The sequence below is a fragment of the Accipiter gentilis genome, chromosome 3 (genome assembly GCF_929443795.1).
Source record: "Accipiter gentilis chromosome 3, bAccGen1.1, whole genome shotgun sequence".
Taxonomy (NCBI): domain Eukaryota; kingdom Metazoa; phylum Chordata; class Aves; order Accipitriformes; family Accipitridae; genus Astur; species Astur gentilis.
Window position 1 is genome coordinate 20,626,521 of NC_064882.1, and position 20,090 is coordinate 20,646,610.

Consider the following 20,090-nt stretch of genomic DNA (forward strand, 5'->3'; position numbering starts at 1 on the left):
GTCTCCCTATAGGAAGCTAAAATTATGGCAGCATCTAGAAGGGACAAACACTGTGCCCGGGACTAACCTGGCAGGAAAGCTTCTGCGTAGCGCTCTGGGAGTTCAACTACTCGTGCTGGTGTGTAGATGTGCTGCCGGGGAACGGCACAGGGATGAGCCAGCCTTGCCTCCAACCCTCTCCCTGGGACGCCTCACCAGCTGAGGGCACCTGAGGCCTCCACAACGAATAGGGTAACATTGCTAAACGTTGTGCTTTTCAATGTCAGGTTTCCTCCTGCAAATAGATTTCAAAATGTCATGCTTTCTCTCGAATGAACTGGCAACGAGAAGAAGGGACTGAGCAAATTGAGCTTGTGACCTCAAATGCGGTAAAGCACAGCCTTCCATTATACTGCTTTTTTTCCTGAATCCTTGAAGGTAACTGTGTGAAAGTAATCTTTAACTCGAAACATTTTTTTTTTACATTTTTTAGATGTAAATAGAATCTTTTTAGAAAACATATAAATACCTATATTATTTTAAATGCAAATATTAATTTTCTTTAATTAAGTTTTGTAAAGATCTTCGTTGTTTCTGTTACTTTAACCATGCTTTGAGAAGTATGCTGACTGCTAAGTTCTTGCTTATAATAATTTTTCAGTCTGTGCTTTAGCTGAGAGGAAAAAGATTGATGGGAAAATATGATGTTTCCATCTGCTTAATGAAAAATTAATTATCCATTTCCTGGTTTGTAATGTCTTTTAAGTGTCTCACCTGACCATGTAAGAACCATCCTACTGCATTTCATATGGATTCATGTCTGTATTTTGTCTTACAGCCAAGGCCTCATTTCTCTCTGTAACTTTCCACTTGTAACCCTAAATATCTTATAGATATTTATTTACAAAATCTGTCTTAACAATGTTTATAATGTAGTATAATGTCTAGAAAAATTTCTCTTTGGTGTGCTAAAAAGGAGCTGATGTATCACAACACCAGAGGTCTCTGACTTAACTCTGCAAAGTAAATCTGAAAGCAATTTTGTTTGTCATTTCTCTCAGGGATTTTCAAGGGTTAGCTTTAGCAAAATTCTATGCCAATGAAAGTGAACTTGACAATACAGCATATATGAAGCCTCTTCTCATTAAAGCTTCTGATAAGGCTCCCAATGACTTCAGAAGACTGCTAGATAAGGCTCACAGCAACAAAACTTTTATTAGTACATGTTTAAAAGCAGTTTACCCCTCTGCCTGTTCAGGTGTCCAAGGATGAATTTAGCAATGAAAATGAGAGGGAGCACTAAAGACCTTAAACCAAAGACCTTTTCGTATGGATGCAAGGCACTTGAATAGCCTCTTTGGAGTTCAGAAGAGATTAAGATCTCCACGTAGGCATATCCTAGGCATGTCAGAAATACACAGAGGAATTAATATAGCTTAATGGATAACAGGCATTGTTTATGGAGCACCATTAGATCACCAAACTTAGCAACCTTGTCATGAGGAATATAAAACATCTCATAACTTTAGAGATCCAGACTCAGCTAAGAACAATCATCACAGCATCCTGAAAGAAAATGCTTAGTCCTTTTATAAAATAATTGCCAATATTTACAATTTCTAATAGTGAATTAATACTTGAGATTCTTATTGAAAATCTTTAAAGTGCAAAAAATTTTGACTTGCTGGCTTGTCCATCACACGCACTCTACTTCGTCTGCATACAGGAACTCATAATTCAGGTTTAAAGTAAGGGCCTTGTTTATGTGTTTGAAACCCTCATGGCATTCCCTCTTCTAAAGTGATAGAAGTGGTAAGGGGCTATTGCTGGAGTGGTTTTGGTGCAGCGGTTTTTGAAAGCAGCAGATCATTAATATTAATACCAGGTTTAATATTAATGATAGGATTTACAATATGCTATTAAAATTTAAATGAACAGAGTACTGTGCAAATACCAGTTGTGCACATGAATATAAAATGGAGTATCACATATGGGAAATTGTTTTTTCTCCATCCCTGTCCGGTTCTGACTCCATATATTTGGTTCACAATCTGCTAAGGAGACATCTAACCAACAAACTGAGTCAGGTGGCTCAAGCCCCTTCCCAAATTCTTAGTTTAAATATTCTTTTCTAGAGCTGAATTCTTGGAAGTACTTTGGTTTTACAGTTCACCTCTTCAGAGACATAGTATAAGACTTTACAAAGGTTCTGAAAACAACCCTTTCAGATCAGAAAACAGTAAGAAACACACAGACTGAAAATAACACCTGTGTGCATTTTTGCAAATGTGGTTTCTTGATCAAGGTCTTCAAAATTAGGTGACATTTTTCCAGGGTATGTATTCCCAAAGGATACCACACAGTCTTCATCTTAGCAGCTGCTACAGAGTGGTGCACGAATACTGTCAGAAAATGCGCAGTTCCTCCCTCTATATGCACAGTGAGGAACAGCCACACTTCCAGCAGTTGCCACTGCAACAACCAACATACTCAGGGTCTGAGGTTTATGACCCCTGTTTAAAAAGGACCATATGGCCCTCCTACAGCTATGCATATGTCTTCATCACAGGAGCACAGCTTCTCTGTGGAATCAGTTTCCTTCTCCCTACACTGTTCCCACAATTAAATAAGATTAATCTATTATGAAAATATACCCCTGCCTGATCTTTCTCTACTTCTGTGAACCTTCTGCATCTGTCCAGCTGCTACCACCAGAGGTAAAGCGTTGGGTGAAGGAATGCCAGCACTTTAAACTTCTCTCCTGGCAAGTCGTTCTTTATTCATCTCCCTAACCTTGGGGGGGGGGGGGGGGGGGGGGGGGGGCAGGCCTGACACCTTACTGTTGGCTTCACCTGCTGGAGTAATCCAGGATGATGCAATTTTTAAAACTGAAATGGAGTAAATAACTTATTAATATCACAGAATTTCCTGAATTGCCACAGTTGCAAAGTGTTATATTTGGGAACTGGAACACTGGACTTGAAACATGCTTTTTTTTCCTCACAAACTACAGTGCTAATAGTTGTGCAGGTAATTAATACTGAGGGAAACAACTGCAGTATTCTTGATAGTTGACATGGACGGTAGTGTTGCAGGACAAACCCTAAATGTGAGCAGAAGTGGCACAACCTTCATTTTGTTGGGTAAAATACATGTGAGTCCACATTTAGAGATAAGTATCATTTTTGAGTACCAGACTGTTCTCTGCAGGAACGGTTTAGTCTGGAGATTAAATCTTTCTCTACATTTGCCAAATGTGAGCAGCTTCATGCACAGATTCATCAAAATGCCCTTTTCTACAAAATGGGTATAGCTTCATACAAATTGTGTTGCATATATAGATGAGCACAGTTTCTTTTTCAACCCGCACTGTTTCTCCTCAAATACAGACTATCACTCTCTGCTCTCATCATTGAATGTTTGTTTAATCTGCCGTTTGGAAGTAAAGGCTTGCAATTTGGGAAAGTCACGCATAAAGTTCCTCTTTACTTCTTTTTTTTCTTTTCTTTTCCCAGTTTTTATTTCTTCCCATTTTAGCTCTTGATTCATGTGACTAAATTCAATGTGTCCTTATAGAGTGGAACATATATGCATGTACGAATATATATGTTTGTATATATATATGAAATGAAAACCTACTAAATAGAAGTTGCAGGCTGTGAAACCAAAATTGCTTATGCTTTTTCCACATGAGAATTCTTTTAATTAGAGTTATGCATATATAAAAACTCAAATAAGTTACTTGAATTATAAGAAGTTTCATTACAGCTTCCTATTCTTTAACGAATATTGGTCTCCTTTATTCTATGTTCTTTCTCATAGAGAGGAAAAATATGACAGTCATGATAATTAAAGTCTAAAGTCTTCATAGATAAGAAAAAGCTAAAAGTACCATTTAATGAAAAGAGTTATGTGGTATGATTATATTCATTCAATACCATGTCCTGAGTTTCTGAGGTTGGAAATGATGGTTGCTCTTTCATTAATAAGGTGTATTCTGTCAAGGATTTGTGTATGCTGGTATAGGATAAAGCTTAGGGTCTCTTTGTGTAGGAAAGAGAGATAATTTTGCACACCAGTGTGTGAGGACAGAGTGGCTTGGAGTGGCAAGTGGGAGTTCAAGGAGTTCTGAAGTCATGAAGTTTTGTGGCCTACAGAGCTTTGATGTAGAATGTAGACAAAGACATGTGTTTTTAACTATTTCTCCATTCTTCAGTACTCTGAGATTTCAATACTCAGATCCTGCCTTTAACTTTCATGAAATACAGGATCGTCACTTCCAACCTGACCTCTCCATTGGTAGCAGTACTAGCAGTAGCGGAGCTGCTTTGGTAGAAGGGGTCTGAAGGCCAGAGCAGGATGTTTTGTAATATAGGAAAGCAGGCTGTAAGTTAGCCCCTTCACTCTGATACCCTATGTTACATGTATGTAAAATCGACCCTGGTTAGCACCTTTTCATCCCACTGCAGTTGTGATCTGCAACTGGGCTCTCTGGCCACTGATACAATATAAACAGTAACAATCGAAGTTATTGAGCTGAGCTAAATTTCAGCAGTATATAAATGCTATCACAGTTGTATTCAGGATTGCTTCTCAAATCTTTTTAGGACCAAGTAGATTCAGGAGATTCCACAGGATCTCATTGGTTTTGTCTACATGTCTCCTGAAAGGCCATTGACTCAAAGCAGATTCCTTTCATTAACCATCTCTCACGTAAGTATGGTTAATCAGTAGCAGCACCTACCTCCAGGTGCATATCATACCGCTTTGCATTAAACAACAGTTTCTGCCCTGGTGAGCTAATCTTCTTTAATGGGTAAAATCACAGTCACTCCTGATTTTGGTGAGCTTCCTGTGTTTCCACTAGGTGAAAAACATTCATGTACAACATGATTCAGTTTCTGACTGTGGCAGACCAGAAGCAAAGCCTCTGCAATGGAAGCATTTAAGATGTGTTGTCAGTTCTATATGAGCATTTACAAATCCAGAGGCAAGGCTTTGTCCAGCCTGCTCTGAGTGTGAAATTTATGACATTTCACCTATTTTTTTTTTTTTTTTTTAGCAGCAACAGCAAGCAGAAGTAGTAGAAGTGTGAACCTGTCAAGCTTCTGACTTAATGGTAACAGAAACTGACATTCTTACACAGCAAGTTGTATTTCAGGATACTAAAGTACTTTAAAAAGTAAACATAGAGGTCACTCCCTAGGGTAGTGGGCTCTAGCTATCTCTGGAAAAGAAAGCAGAAGCCCTTTATTACATACAGTAGAGCTTCAAACTGCTATTTCAAGAAGAAAATGAAAAATGTCAGTTTTCACAGATAAAGGAAGGCTTACAGTTTTGACCTCACAACTAGGTGGTATTGAAATCCCATCAGACTGAATCCTACTAAAATGAGAGAACAAATGGAAACACGACTGAGTCAAGTTACAGTCACAGGTCCTGCTTTGGCTGAGCACTTAATTGAAATTTCCATTATGTTTGTTTCTCTTCTTTTTTTTTTCCTAGTCAGGTATTCGTTCCTCTGCATAAGAAACTGTAATCTCTTTAGCAAGCTAATACACAAGCAGTTCAGGTTTCAGTTTGCAAGCCCTAGCCACCCTTTCAAAAAGAAAAAGTCTCCCCTCACTCCGAACAAAGAAGACACTGTGAAATTGTTTAAGGCCTTAAATAACCAAAAATGGGCAAATTAAGCCTAAACATTCTCTCCAAGATGGCAATGCCAAGTGCCTAATAGTGCCAAGGCATGAACATTGGATTGATAATAATTTTGTGGCCACTAATGGAAAGAGTAACCTCATCTTGTAATAAAAGCGCCTTTTCCATCTTTCAGCTCCGACTCAAGCACCCATAACCTTCTTCTCTTGGTCACAAGGGTTGTTGCTTTGGCACAAAGAAAACCTTCATTCCTCCTTGCCGCACCCAGGTATATCTCCTTTTCAGCAGCACCTGTTCATGACAGTATGTCTGCTCTTACCATTTTAAATATTTGCAAAGGGTCGGTGAAGCCTGGATCGGGTATCCTCAGGGAGATTTGGAGAGCAGACAGACATTTGGGGAAGGAAGAGGTCCCCAGCTGAGACCTGTACCAGCCCATGATTATCCCCTCACTCCTGTCAGCTCTGCTGATGCCTTCTAGGCACAGGCTGTAGCACACATTGGCTTCTCACCAGGATTTCTACATCTTCCTACAGATGCCTCTGAACTTCCGTTTTGACATTAACTACAGTCATAATAAGTAATGGGCGATAACTATTATATTTTTTATAGAATTCACAGAGCATATATTTGCTTTTGGCATGCAGTCCAGCAGAGAACTGAGAGATTAAGTAGTTACATCTTGCAAGCTGAGAGGCACATTTGCTGTACCTTTAATAAACATCATGGCTTTGAGTATATTTAAATTAATATAATTTGTTAAACCTTTCTGTACAGAAAATCAATTTTACTAGGGTAGAGACAAAAAGTTAATCAAGCTTAGTCAGAAGAAAATTGGCCTTTTCAATTTTGTTTACAGAAAAATAACCACATACACTTTTAGCAAAAAGAAAAATCAGCAGCTGAGATTGTGAGGTAAAACCTCACTGAGTTGAATAAAAGATTTCTTAAAAGTCAGGAAGACTTGACAGGTTGTTTACAGTTCTTACTGAAGTTTCTCGAATTACACAGGGAGTTACAAGTACAGCTTCTCTTTGCACTAATGGAATGACAATGAAAACACAGCCCTTCAAGTGCTCTGCTCTCTGAGGAGTTTGTGCTGCGAAAATATCCCTCCCAAATTATTTTGGATTATGATATATGCCCAAGGCAAATCGGTAGTTTTCTCTGATCACTACCAAAGTCCTGATGTAAAACCATAGACATAAAGCAGTCATCTACAGGGCAGAACTCCCCCTGAAAAAGCAACCATTTGTCCTGATCTGTCTCTCAGCAGTTTTAGCTGAATGGCTGTTGTGGAGGAGAAGTATCAAGATTTTTAAGTGGCTTCCTTTTGCCTTCTGAAGAATTTATGAGCCAGAAATAGGTACTGGTAGGGACCAATCGGAAAGAGAGCAGAAGCCAGGAATAGGCTTTCTGACTGTCCGGTGTAGGTGGTCATGAGTAATTCAGCGGAAGGCATTCCCAGCTGGTGGAACACACCCTTCTAATTTTTCGTTCAATAGCAAAAATTATAATTATTTTTATTTGTATGTTTCCATTTTTTTGATGTTTCCCAAGGGACTACATTCACAGTCCATGTAGGAATCAATTTATCCACTACTGAAGCTCATCCCTGAAATAAAACAGGGCTATAACAGAGAGGTAGATGAGAACAACCTCACAGTGGCTGGAGAGGACACACATTGCAGAACCGCCTTGTCTCCCTCCAGCAGCTGGAGCAGCAGCAGCAGGAAGAATTAGGCTTTATTTTTTCTTTCTCTCTCCCAGGATGACATTTCCCTATTTATGTCAGTCATTTTCAGAAGCTACATTGACATAATCTGAACCTGACTAAACAGTGGACTAGTTGCCAAAGCCTTCATCTGCAATGATACCGTGCTATTTATTTCTTGATTAGTTAGAAAAAAATAAATACATACATAGCAGTTGTTACATCTAGGAGGAATGGGCATTGCAAAACCACTTTAAATTTATATATAACCTTGATGATTATATCTTATACTCTACATTCGCAGCAGAGATAAGACAAACTCCTCAGACTACCCGGTCTTGCAGTTAACACTACCTTTAGATTTTGCATATGCAAAGCTGAGGGAGGGGGAACTCAGAATATAATGAGTTTTGCATTCAGCCACTGTCTTCTGTCAACTTGACTCTGTCATCACTCTGCCTTTAATCAGGATTCACATTATTGTCTCTCCTCAGATTACCTTTCTAACTTTTTCAAATCATTAAAATAGAAACTCTAAAATTGAACTTCAGAAGACATACCTCTATATATTTTTCAGTATTTCTTCCTTCCTTTCACCAATCACTGAAACTAAACTGCAAAGTCAAAATTATTCCTTCTTGTTCCTTTCCCCTCACATTCATGCTTTCACTTCCATCCTCTCAAATTTATTTCTCTTTTAGGAATCCAACTCTTCCTTCCCTTTACTTTTCTTTGCTTTTTCCAAACTGGCCCTTCTTTCTTTCTCAGCATTCTCTTCTGTGCACTAGTCTACTTATATTTAACTCTTAATTGACTTTTGTAATAGTTCTATAGCACAAGAATCTTCTCCAAATTTTTTGTAGTTCCTTGCTATATTCTGATTCAAGTTCTAACTCCATGTCCTTGCTTTGGAACTTCTGCACAATACCCTCTCCACACTGGTCATGGCTCTCACCTTCATCTTCAGCTCTGATCACCACACTCTGCCGCACTGTCTCCTTTACTGAGCAGTTCACTTTTTCCTTCTAAAGAAAAGTTTGCACCTTTTGTCTCTCTATTTTCTCTTCTTTCCTATTCTTTCCTGTTTTCTTTGGAATTCCTCTTCATGATCTGTATTTTGGAGCTGCTACTCCACTAGCAGGACTGTACATATGACAACTTCCTTCAAATGAATCTATACCAGTGAACCTGATTTATAAGAGTGCAATTCACTTTTTCACAAGTTGTCCAGGAATAAATAGTAGCTATATATTTAAGGAAACTCCACCAATGCTCAAAGCCTCACTGACAATCATTTGCTCAGTAGCGATGCAGAGGAAAGATGTTCAGCTACAATTATAGAATTGGACCTGTATTGACTTCTTCCTTGAGGCTCCAGTTCCCAGTAGATAACTAAAGTGATTCTATGTACGTGACAAGATCATATTGTAAGATATACAATAATTGTAATTATTGCCTCCAGAAGCATAACGTTCTCGCTTTACCCATCATGACTTCAGTAGCTGTATTGAGCTCATTTTTGTAATTATGATTCTAGGGACAAAATTTCCACAGATGGGAAGATACGCACTTCTGAGTATACATTTCACTTCCCTTTCAGAGGTGCAATGTCAATGAGTAGCTTGATGTTTGTATCCAGCCTCCCAGACCTTGTAATGTTCCTGTCTTTAAAAGTTCTCAAAGTTTGTCCACATGCCCCCCCCCCCCCCTTGACCCATATCCACCCAGAACAGGGCAGGCCTTCACAACATCTCCTCTCTTCAGTAGGATGGCCACTGGATCTCTGTTATGTGCCCTGTGGTATGGCTGGAGGATGTGTGGGGGAGAAATTGAGGACATAAGTCTGCTGGGATAGCCAGCTGCAGTCTCAGTTGTACCTCTGGTTGTGAGAAATCACAGGAGCAAACTATCCCCAGAACTGCAGGCAGATTTTATCTCACAGAGTCCAGTTGGTTCACCCTGAAAGAGAACAGAGGAGCAAACAATATACATACAGGGCAGATGAGCAGGACACCAGGAACTGGAAATGAGGCAGAGCTGAAGTTATTTGACAGTAAACACATTGGCAAAGTTAACCAGATTGCATTTTGGAGTTCTTTTCCTAAACTGAAGAGAATCCTTTCTGGTGAAATCAGTAGACATCAATGACCTCTCATGAAACAGGTCTCCCCATGATGTGGGATACAGCCTCTGCATTCCGTAGGACTGGTGGTGAGACTAGAGCTGTCTGCCAAAGGCAGGGAAGGGGATCCTGTCAGTGTGGAAAATGTTTAGCTGTTCTGAATTGTGAGACGTATAGAGACCTAGATTTATGCACTGTGACAACCCTATCAGACGTTCCTGTCTCAAAAGCTGTCCTATTCTAGACAATTTTATATATTTTTAATATGTATATTAAAATGCTATTTATTTTACAAGCATGTTCCAAGTCAGTTCTTGTTGGCTTTTAAACTGTATGACCAGTATCTTGATAGTATTGGCTTTACTAGCACTAGTTTCCAACAGAACAAATTACACGTTACGGACCAACTAAAGGATCTAATCTGTTTGGGTATAAGGTCTCCCTATTCTTTCTTTATTTGATTATGTTTTTGAGTAGTATAAAATAAAATCAGCAGGCAGACTTCATAATGTATTCTGCTTAATAAATTTTGTATTTTATTTATTATTTAAGAACTTGAAAGAAAGAAACTGTTTAAAGGTCTCTTCTCAGAATTACACTCCTAGGTGTTTGGCAATTTTTAAGTACATTTTCAAAGCAGCACAGGGTGATTCAATCAGTCAGTCTCTATTGTTTGAGTCATGTAGTTCTCCTTAAAATCATTACTTTGTAGTTTAAATAATAATCTATGCTCTTTCCTCTCATCCACACTCAATGTCATTTCTTCTAGCTTTTTAGAATACAGAGAGGACAACATCAAAACCAAGGAACTAATAGATGTATTTCTAATCCCTTGTTATGAAGATCTGGTTTCAAACCATTTAAACCAAAATTTGCCTTTCAGATTTTAAAGCTACCTTCTTTTCCAGAATCACTGATGTGATTATACTCTCCCCAGATCTTAAGCTAAATTTTTCTTAAAATTAACCAGAGACAAATTGCTGCAGAAGAATAATCAATGTGCTTTTTCCCATATATAGTCAAGAGTCTTACAGACGGCCACGGCAGAAGTGTGTCCAAGTAACCAAGCAGAGCAGCATCAAGATATGCCTCTGGGTGAAGAGGTCCAGTAAATTGTTAACTCCCTGGCACCAGGCTGCTTGCTAGAGTACTATCAGACTCGTCAATGTAATAGAAAGAAAGGATAGAAAGTGGGTGCTCTGTGCCAAAGGCCAATGTCAGGTACACTTCAGGCTTCTGTAGGAGTGAGAAACCACCTCCCTGAGATTACACTGCCACTTTGTCGTCATGACTTGTGAAGGAAAACCATCCACCCTATTTTTATAAGCATCTAAACCACTGAAGTCCCTAGTGGGGCTGCGTGCAGCCTGCACAGACTTAACACTGCACATTAAATTCCAAAGGGGAGAGCTTCAGCATCCCTGGCTGATTTCCCAACAGGTTTGGAACCTTATAGAGAGAACAAGATGTTCAGAGAAGAAGTGGAGAGAAGAGCATTACGTCCCTAATAACAACTGAATACATAATGACCAACAATAAGGCAAGAATAAATCTATAGAGCTACGTGCAAGATGTGCAGTGAGTCCTAACTTGGCTTGCAGACCACTTACAGCTGAATTCAGTGCCTGCTCTGGCAGTAACACAATTAGTGGTCCAAATGTGACTGCCATGACTATAGAGTCTACAGTCATCATCTACACATCGCATGCCAAGATCATTCACTTCAATGAGAAGAGAATCACAGTATCTAAGTGGCACTGCTCAACCCTTTCAGTATCCAGGCACACTGCAAAGTAGGCCACTCTCAGCATGACTATGCTATTTTCTTTTATATACACTATCCATATGGTAAAAATAAGACCCAGATTTTGCAAAGAGCTCTGTACAGCTAGACTTGGTTTTCTAACTAAACGAGGTCACTGTTTTGTTGATGCAGTTTCGTGCTTATGAAAAAAAATTCCTTGCACTGAGTTGAAGGCACTAACTGTAATGTCAGATACCTTATTACATGTTTTTCTAGAAGCAGCCATCTGCATATCCTTGTAGCACATCATTACAGATGAAAAATTATACCTGCAGATACAGAAAAAACTAAATTAAGACAGGCGCTAAAGGTCCCCGTTGCTGGTATCATTTGTCACTACCTGAAAATCAATTACTTTATTTTAAAAAGATATCTTCACTATATGCAATGCAAAGTAAAGCCTCAAAACATAACTTAAGCAATCTCTGTATGAGTCTGTTGGCATCTTCAAACATTTTCAGGAGTGAACATCCCTATTCATCTTATCTTTGAAGCCTACTGTTCCCCAGACAGGATCATCTGGGAAAGGTATGAAAGGTCATACCTGTTGAATTTCTGTGTAATAATCTGATTATGAAAATGGTCATTTCTGAAAATCAGGTCAGTAATACAAAAAAGATCTTCAAATATACATGGTAAGCATGAGATAATGAAGCCAGGTGCATGGAGTATCAACATTGTATCAAGCTACACGTTTATTGACAGTCATGACAGTCCCTGACTTTATTTTTCCTAGGTCCCTGACCATCTTGGCAGCGCTCCACTGGACACTCTCCCATTTTCTCAAAAACCTACTTGAAATGTGGGCCTAAAATTGGATGAATTTCAGCTGCAGCCTCACCAGTGACAAGCCGAGGGAAATAACAACTACAACAATTTTCTTTGATCCACTGGCCATGCTCCTCCTAATGTACCTCTGTATTTCATCTTATTTGGTTTGTGAGGTTTGTCTTATCTGAAATGAGAGCACCATGTTGGTCGATATTCAAACTGGCATCCACTCTGACTGCTCAGGTCCTCTTCAGCAGGTTTGCTACTCAGCCAGTCCAGTTCCCAGCCTGTGCAGATTTACACGGTTATTTGTCTCTGGGTTGAGACATTTATACTTTTCATATCGAACATCATGAGGCTTCAGCTGGTCTATTTTTGTATTTTACTCTGGTCCTTCTGGATTGAAATTCTGCCATTTGGCATGTCAGTCAATTTTCTCCCCGATGTAGCATCACCCATAAATTTGCTGAGAGTATATTCTGTCACATCATCCAGGCTGCTGATGAAGACATTGAATAATATCAGCTCCAGTATTGACCCTAGGGTAGCTCTGTTACCTCTGCCAAATGAACATCAAGCTATTGATTACTGCACTGTGAGCTTGGCAGGTTGGCAGTCCAGCTGGTGTTCAACCTGTATAACAGTCCATTTGCACAGCCCACAGTTACTCCGTTTCCAAGTAAGAATGCCTGTGAACCGACGTCAAAAGCATTGCTAGAGTCAAGGTGCATTAACCCATTCTCCTCTCAGCCACATATCTTGTCTTTTCTTCAGAGAGAAAGCAAGCAGCTGGGTCAAGTAAGATTTGCCCTGGTAAATCCACAGTGATTAATTTGATTTCTTTTTTGCTTGGAAATGAATTCCAAGAGGACATGTTTCCTGATCAGGGATTGAGGTGAAGCCTGCACTTCGCTGGTTCCTTCTTGCTGTTCTTTAGATGAAAGTAACATTCACTTTTTTCCAGTCACTGGGGACCTTGAAGGCCACAGTTTTTCATTAGATGATAGACACTAGCACCCATGGTGACTTCCCTCGGTGGAACTGTATTTGTGTATGTACAGTTTCTACCTAGCCCCTAACCTGTTGTTCCCTCCTGCCCTTTGGCTGTCTTCTCCTTCCTAAACCATTGCGTAACACACTTAAATAATTTTCCAAGCATAGCAGCCTTATGAGTACTACTTCAAAATGTTTTCCTCAGCCAGTCAAAAATATCTTATACTTTCCACTATACAGAGATATTTTACTATTGGCCATGCAAACTAATTCAACTGTGCTGCTTTTATTACATAGAAAACCTGAACAGAAGGTAGGAAAAATCCAGTGAGGCAGCACTATTCACAGACACTTGCAGCGAGGTCATGACATAATCTTATCAAGTGACAATAAGAACAGATATCCAAAACCTTGGGAGGAAAGGAGGTGTCATTCTGCTCCTGGCAGGAGAGGCTGCTCCCACAGCACTCTCTCCTTGCTGTTGTTGCCAGTGACACAGCTGTCAGAGTTTGAGTTGCTTTTATTTCAATTGCTGGAGTTATACCTGGAGTGATCTGTCAGTGCAGCCCCTGCACTCTGGCTACCACAAAGAATAGATTAAATCATTGATCCTGAATTGATGTTATGCTAGAAATATGAACAAATATAAACTTCTTGAGGGACTTCAGCTGAAACATGCAACTTCTTTTGCATACTGTTTGTCCAGGGTAAAAGAATCTAATGAATCTACAGAAGAATCTCATGCACATTGTAGGTTGAATGAAATAAGCCTTGACATATGTTCCATATATTATTCTTGTTTTTCTTCTGCTCTGCAAATAACATAAGTTGGCCACAATTCCCTCAGAGCAGGGGAAAACAAAAGCAAAAACAAAACACCTTTTCCACACAGAAATAAATAAGTAAAACATGAATAAATGTTAGAAAATACTCCAACAGACAGCTGCACTCTGATTTTTATTGGCATATATTTGAAATTCCTTGCCATAATCTCAGTAGCGGGATGTTTGTCACTAGCTGTGCCATTATCAAAGGGATCATCCTCCATGGGAATTCTAGTCTGTTCTCTGCTTTATACGTAAATCCCCAAACACGATCATCATCTCAAGGGAGGGCTGACAGAAGCTACAAGCAACCTCACGACATCCCCTACAGCACTTTATGTATGCCGTGATATGAGATAAACAAAATTATTTATTAATACGACACTATCTACAGGACTACTTGGTGCTTTTGCAAAAGTCAGACCCAAGCTATCATCTTTTTATATCAGGTCAGAAACATCATCACATGAGAACTATTGCCCAAGATATACTGGGACAGTAGACTTTACACTTGACCTCCAAATCTTTTAGCGTAAGATGTATCCTAGGATAAAACTTGAGAGGAAGTGGTGATAACTAATGGATAAGGTTATTCAGTGTTTGGACATCAATAGCTTCCAGACTCCCCATGGAAATTTTTGCAGGCTTCATAGAGGTCTTATGAAAGGAAGCACAGATTGATTCCCCTGCTCTTCCAGCTTTTTCAGGATGAGAATAACAGCCCAGAATTTCTCCTCATGGAAGGAACTTAGAATTTTGTCTTAAGATCTGTTTCTCAAATCTCTAACTGCACAGAAGGAATCAGCATGGATTTTTTCCTCTAACAGCTAGAAGTACATTTTCCACTGGGAGCTGCAGTCCTCCTAAGAGTCATGACTTCATATGCAACGGTGCAGAAGAAAGGGCACATAGGAGTGAGCTTTACAGGGTCAAGACAAATGAAGTGTTAACCCTGGAAGAGGAACTGCAGGAAAAAAAGTTTAAGAATTAATAGATATTAAATATGTGTGTGTATTAACATGTTTTAGTATAAATCTGTGGGGTAGTGTGGGATCAGACCTGCCAGTGACAAAATGCACTCTGTCCTAACATATGATCCAGACCTGCTCCTTTCTGAGCCTTCCTCACACTGTAGGTATCTAAACTCAGTAATTATATCACCTGAAACTTTCCTTGCTGTCAACTGTCTGCAGTCTCAGAAATGTTTGGGTTTAGTGGACAGGAATTAATTTTAAAATTTTAAAAGTTTAAAACCCAAATGTCCCAATAGTGTCCCTATTTTGCAAAAGAAGGGTGGTGGTTTTGTTCATTTAGCTGCAGTCCTCAAAAGAGAACAGGACTGGATCCCATGTATATGCAGGTACTTCATATTTCTTATGGAAGAGCGCCTAAATCAGGTTGACTAAATCCTACCCACAGTTATTACTGATAAATCTGCACTTGCAGGTGTTTTCTGTGGCTGTGCTTAGAACCGGAGGGGATGGGATGAATTCTTGAACACCCAAGACTGCAATACCCAGACTGTCTTCTATCAATATCAATCACCTTGTTACCTAACGAGTATATAGTATCCATTGACTGATCAAAATAAAACTGTATTACTTGGTCTTTAATGTCATTATACCTAGATAATATTAAAAAAACACATTGATCTAAGAAATAGTCAATTCTATCACAGTGTTTGTAGCATCTGATTTTTTAGAGTATTTCATATTTTTCAGAAGATTGATTTTTTGATGTAATTAAAATCTAGATTAAGCTCATCTTTGAAAAGGCAAACTTAACCGTATCATTCTCACTGTAATAGAAGGGAACAGTTCTTTCAAAACATGCCTTTTATAGATATTGAGTTTCAGCTTCAAAAGAGGCTGCTGTATCACATCCTGTTAAGGATAACTAAAGATAAATAGCACAAAATTATTTCAAAAGTGAACAGAGTAATCAGCAGCTGAACATATTAGTGCATCAAAACAGATAAATATTTGAGCAAGAATTAATTTGTATGAATTTTGTTGATTAAGACTTACCATAAGTCATGAGTGATTAGCAAACAATATAGGAGTTTCACTAAACTGTTCTAAACTTTAAATCTCCATAGAAAATAGGCTACACAACACACACAAAAACGTTTTGTGACACCTGTATGCTTTTGATAAAATCTGTGAGGTGTTTGCCTCTACTCACTATTGCAATTTACCCCGTGGATTTAAGGAAATGAGATGAGTCATCACTTCTGGAAATGCCATCAGAAGAGTTTTCCTGGGATAAGAAAATCATTAAAAATTTAATAAAGTAGGTTCTAGCATGGACACTCGCTCAGGTGACCACGGGGGACTTTGATGCTCATTTAAAATAATGAAAGCCCAAAAGAGACCTTTGGAACATGCTAGAAAACTGGCAGTAAGCCAGAAGGCTTTTCTATTAAATAAATCTGTTATCATTTTACAGCTACAAAGGGCCATGGGTGTTTTGTGCTGAGTGTAAAATGGAAAAAGGAGGAAGTAGCAGCGATTAACCAAAATGAAGAATCAACACCTGGTAGTGCTGGTAATATCTCAAGGCAACGTTTGCATAAGCTAAGGAAGCTGGAGAAAAGAAGAGAAAGAATGAGAGAGAAAACTGGTCTCTGAAGCTATACCTCCACTGCTAACAACCGTGCCCTGCAAGAAGGCTGCTTTAGCAATCAGACAGCCTGTTACAGGACCACTACGTCTGTGCTGCTGAAGGCTATGTCTAGCACTGACCGATTGCAGCCGCACTGTATAGCCCTTGCCTTGGGACTCCTCTGGGACTTTTGTGTCTGTGGCAGACATGCTAGTTACCTCTCGAATGTTTCTTTCTCTTCAGTCCTTCAGTGTGGCAGCTTGAAACACTGAGGCTGGTGGGGTGTTTGGAAGCGTTGCATGCCTTAGGGTGCGGTAAGTGTGCAGACGTTCAAGGGTGCAAAACCAGTGGAGGTTCAAGGGAGCCAAATCTGGTGCGGGTTTACCTGCACATCTATACCATACGTGTATACATAAACCCGTCTTGTTTTTATTGGAGTTAGCAATCTCCATAGCCTCACTTGAGAGGGTTTTCCTGAGAAGGAAATAGCTGACTCACTGTAAGAGAAAACCTCCGAGTTAATTAGCTGTTACCCTAACGCTGGGAGATCAGGACCCAAAAATGCATTGGAGAGCTAGCTCATCTGACAGTGTTAAAATACTCTGTTAACAGGTCAGGAGTTAGAAAAATGGAGAAGGCTGCAACTGAAAGAAACACCTGATTAGTTCAAGAATCAATGTGCATCTCTAGAAAATTAGCATGTGAATTGCTTCCAACATAGAAATGTTTGGCTTTAATGTCTGTAACGATTTATTTAGATCAGCTTTTCTTCATCCATGTCTAGCCAGACATTCACGATTCTTTTTTATGTGTCTTAGAGAGTGTTTTATTTAAATAAAACTGTGATTCCAGGCAATGGCTGCTGACTGATCATCTCAGCAGGCTTAAAAGGAGTGAACTTTTTTCACTTAAAATGGAGTGAAAAGGAGTAAGTGAAACAGATAGGAGTCTGGGATACTCTAGGCCTTGAAAATCAGTAAAAATGAGCTCTGAAGGAGCTGAACCACTTCTTCCACAAGCAGGTGGTCCTGCCTAACCATTTTTCCTGCTTTCTCTGGACAAACTGACCTGGACAAATTGGCAAATTTCAAATTCATCCTTTCTAATCTCACACATTCATTAAATCAGGAGAAACTGAACGATGAAATGATGTCATTATCTATCTTTTAAACTATGACATACTAAACAGAGGAAGGAAGCATTGTGGACTGAGTATCTCTTTCCAATATGGAAGGGAAGGTAGAAGTTAAAACTCCTAGTGAATAACTTTTGGCCTTGCAGCTGCAATATGACTTTGAAAAAAGAAAGAAGTAGGTTTTTTTCACCTGAGTTAAATTCTGCTTGTCTGATCGTAGGTGAAAATTAGGTCTGCAATCTGAAAACAACCAAGAACTTACGCTTCTAGCTACCTGAGTTACAAATCCAGATATGAAGAGGTAAAAGTAATCAGATCTCTCATCCCACTGACTGATGTTGCCAAATCATTAGCATATGTATTGATGGTGCAATTTCAACCTCCATAGGAAAGCTATACTACTGTCCCTTATTTCTTCTGGTACTTCTTTACATTTCCTCAGAAAAAACAGTTTGATAATTTAACAAATGTATACATTGCAGTCCTCCGTTTGGGGAAGCAATTGACAGATTTTATCTTTAGGATTCTTCTTTACAGAAATTTATTCTGCAACTCTTTCATGGAGGTGCATTACAGTTTTCATGAATTCCTCATCGCAGTAGTTATTTCAAGTATATACTCTCTCTGAGGGACTCTGTGTGCTGCTTCCTGACCGAACGTTTATGAATAGGAGCAGACCTTGAAAGATATCAACGGTATAAACTTTTATACAAACACATATTTGCATGAACACTTCTTTCCCGTAAAAGTATTCATATTTCCTCTTCACAAACATTCTTGAAGAAGTGAGGAAGAATCCTTACACGTGATTATAGAAAGAAATAAAAGTGGAAGTCATGGCAAGTACTGTCCAGGGCAATTGATGGCTTTTATTTGAATTGATATTTTAAAATTGTTTTTTAAACAGTCATATTTTTTAAATTGAAAAGGGGCGATTATGGTAATTTAGTTTGACCTGCAGAACACCAACAATTGCACAAAGTATCTCATGAATCATGACTCTTTTAGCAGTATGCAGTTCCTAGTATCCACCAGGAAATGCCAGGAACCATAATCCTTTAATGAGATAATCAGATGGCTTAAAAATCTACAATTCCTGAAAGTGTCAAGGAAGTTCTGCTTTGGCAAACCACATATTACGTTATAAAAACTGTATTGAATTATACTGCTATCAAGTATGCCATATACCTCTTCTAATCTAATAATTTACTGAGTGATACACAATATCGTTTCATAGCTGGTGTTATAAATAATGATAGGGAGTCTGTAGTATATTCAAGATATAAATAATTTGATTTCATAGGTGAGGTAAGTAATTTGATAAGAAAAGTGACTCAGTATTGGAGATATGTGATTTGATGGATAATTGAGTGAAGGATGAATATATTCCAGTCACAAAGAGAAATTCAGGCTAATTCACACATTTATCTAGTATATCTCTGGGGTATTTGAAAATTTTAAAAGCTATATAAGATTTTTTTTGTGCTTAAAATTGAAGGATTTTTAATCACTGTTTTTAAATATTGAATTTTTAGTCACTTAATAAAATACTCAGTCTTATCATTTACTATATTCAGGTTTAAAGCCACACATGAAGTAATCACAATAAACTCTCTCATTTTGTTTCTGTTGTAAAGGGCTAGAAAATTTCTTGTTGGGTTAAACATACGAATAAATGTTGTTATAGCCCAAAGCACTTATTCAATTCAAGAACTTCACTTGCCTTAAGCAGGGTCTTTTTCAGTTTAAAAAAGCATTAGTTTTTGTTAGTTATATTATACTGCAATGATATTTAAAATTTATAATTAAAAACTAGCAAAGAGATGGAAATATAAAACTTGTTTTAAATGTGTAATCCTGTGACTCAGTTCATTAATTCTTCTCCTTAGCTAATGCTGGTCCATTGGGCTGATCACCCCAAGGGACACATTCAGACCACTGACTTTCTTTTTGACATAGAATTATGAGAAGATAGGGCATGGGAAGGCTCTCCTAGCAAGAGAGACTGAAGACAGACTGTTTAATTCAGAGAAAAGAAAGACAAAATGGGCTGTGAGAGAGAAGGCAGCTAAGGAACTTGAATTTATCTTTTTTCCATAATAGAGAAATAAAGAGACTTCAGTGAAATGGAAAGGCAGGAAAATCAATGCCGAGAAGCGAAAACATTTCCTACACAATTAGCAGTAAAGGTCTGCCACAAAGTACTATGGAGACTAAGATCGTATCAAGGTCAGCAACAAGCATGTATATGCACAACGTGAAATCTATGAGTTGCAATAACAAATATCAAAACACAGGATCTGGGAAAGGGATAGAGATTCTTGTACTTGAGCACAACTGCTAGCGGGTGAACAGTAAACTTTGCCTGTGGGAGAAGGGAAGGAGCCCGTGTCATTCAGGTTCTGCAGGAACACTTACATCCCTTGGTTAGAACATATTATGTGTTATGTAGTCAAATTGCAAGTGTAAAAAAGACCCAAGACTGTGCT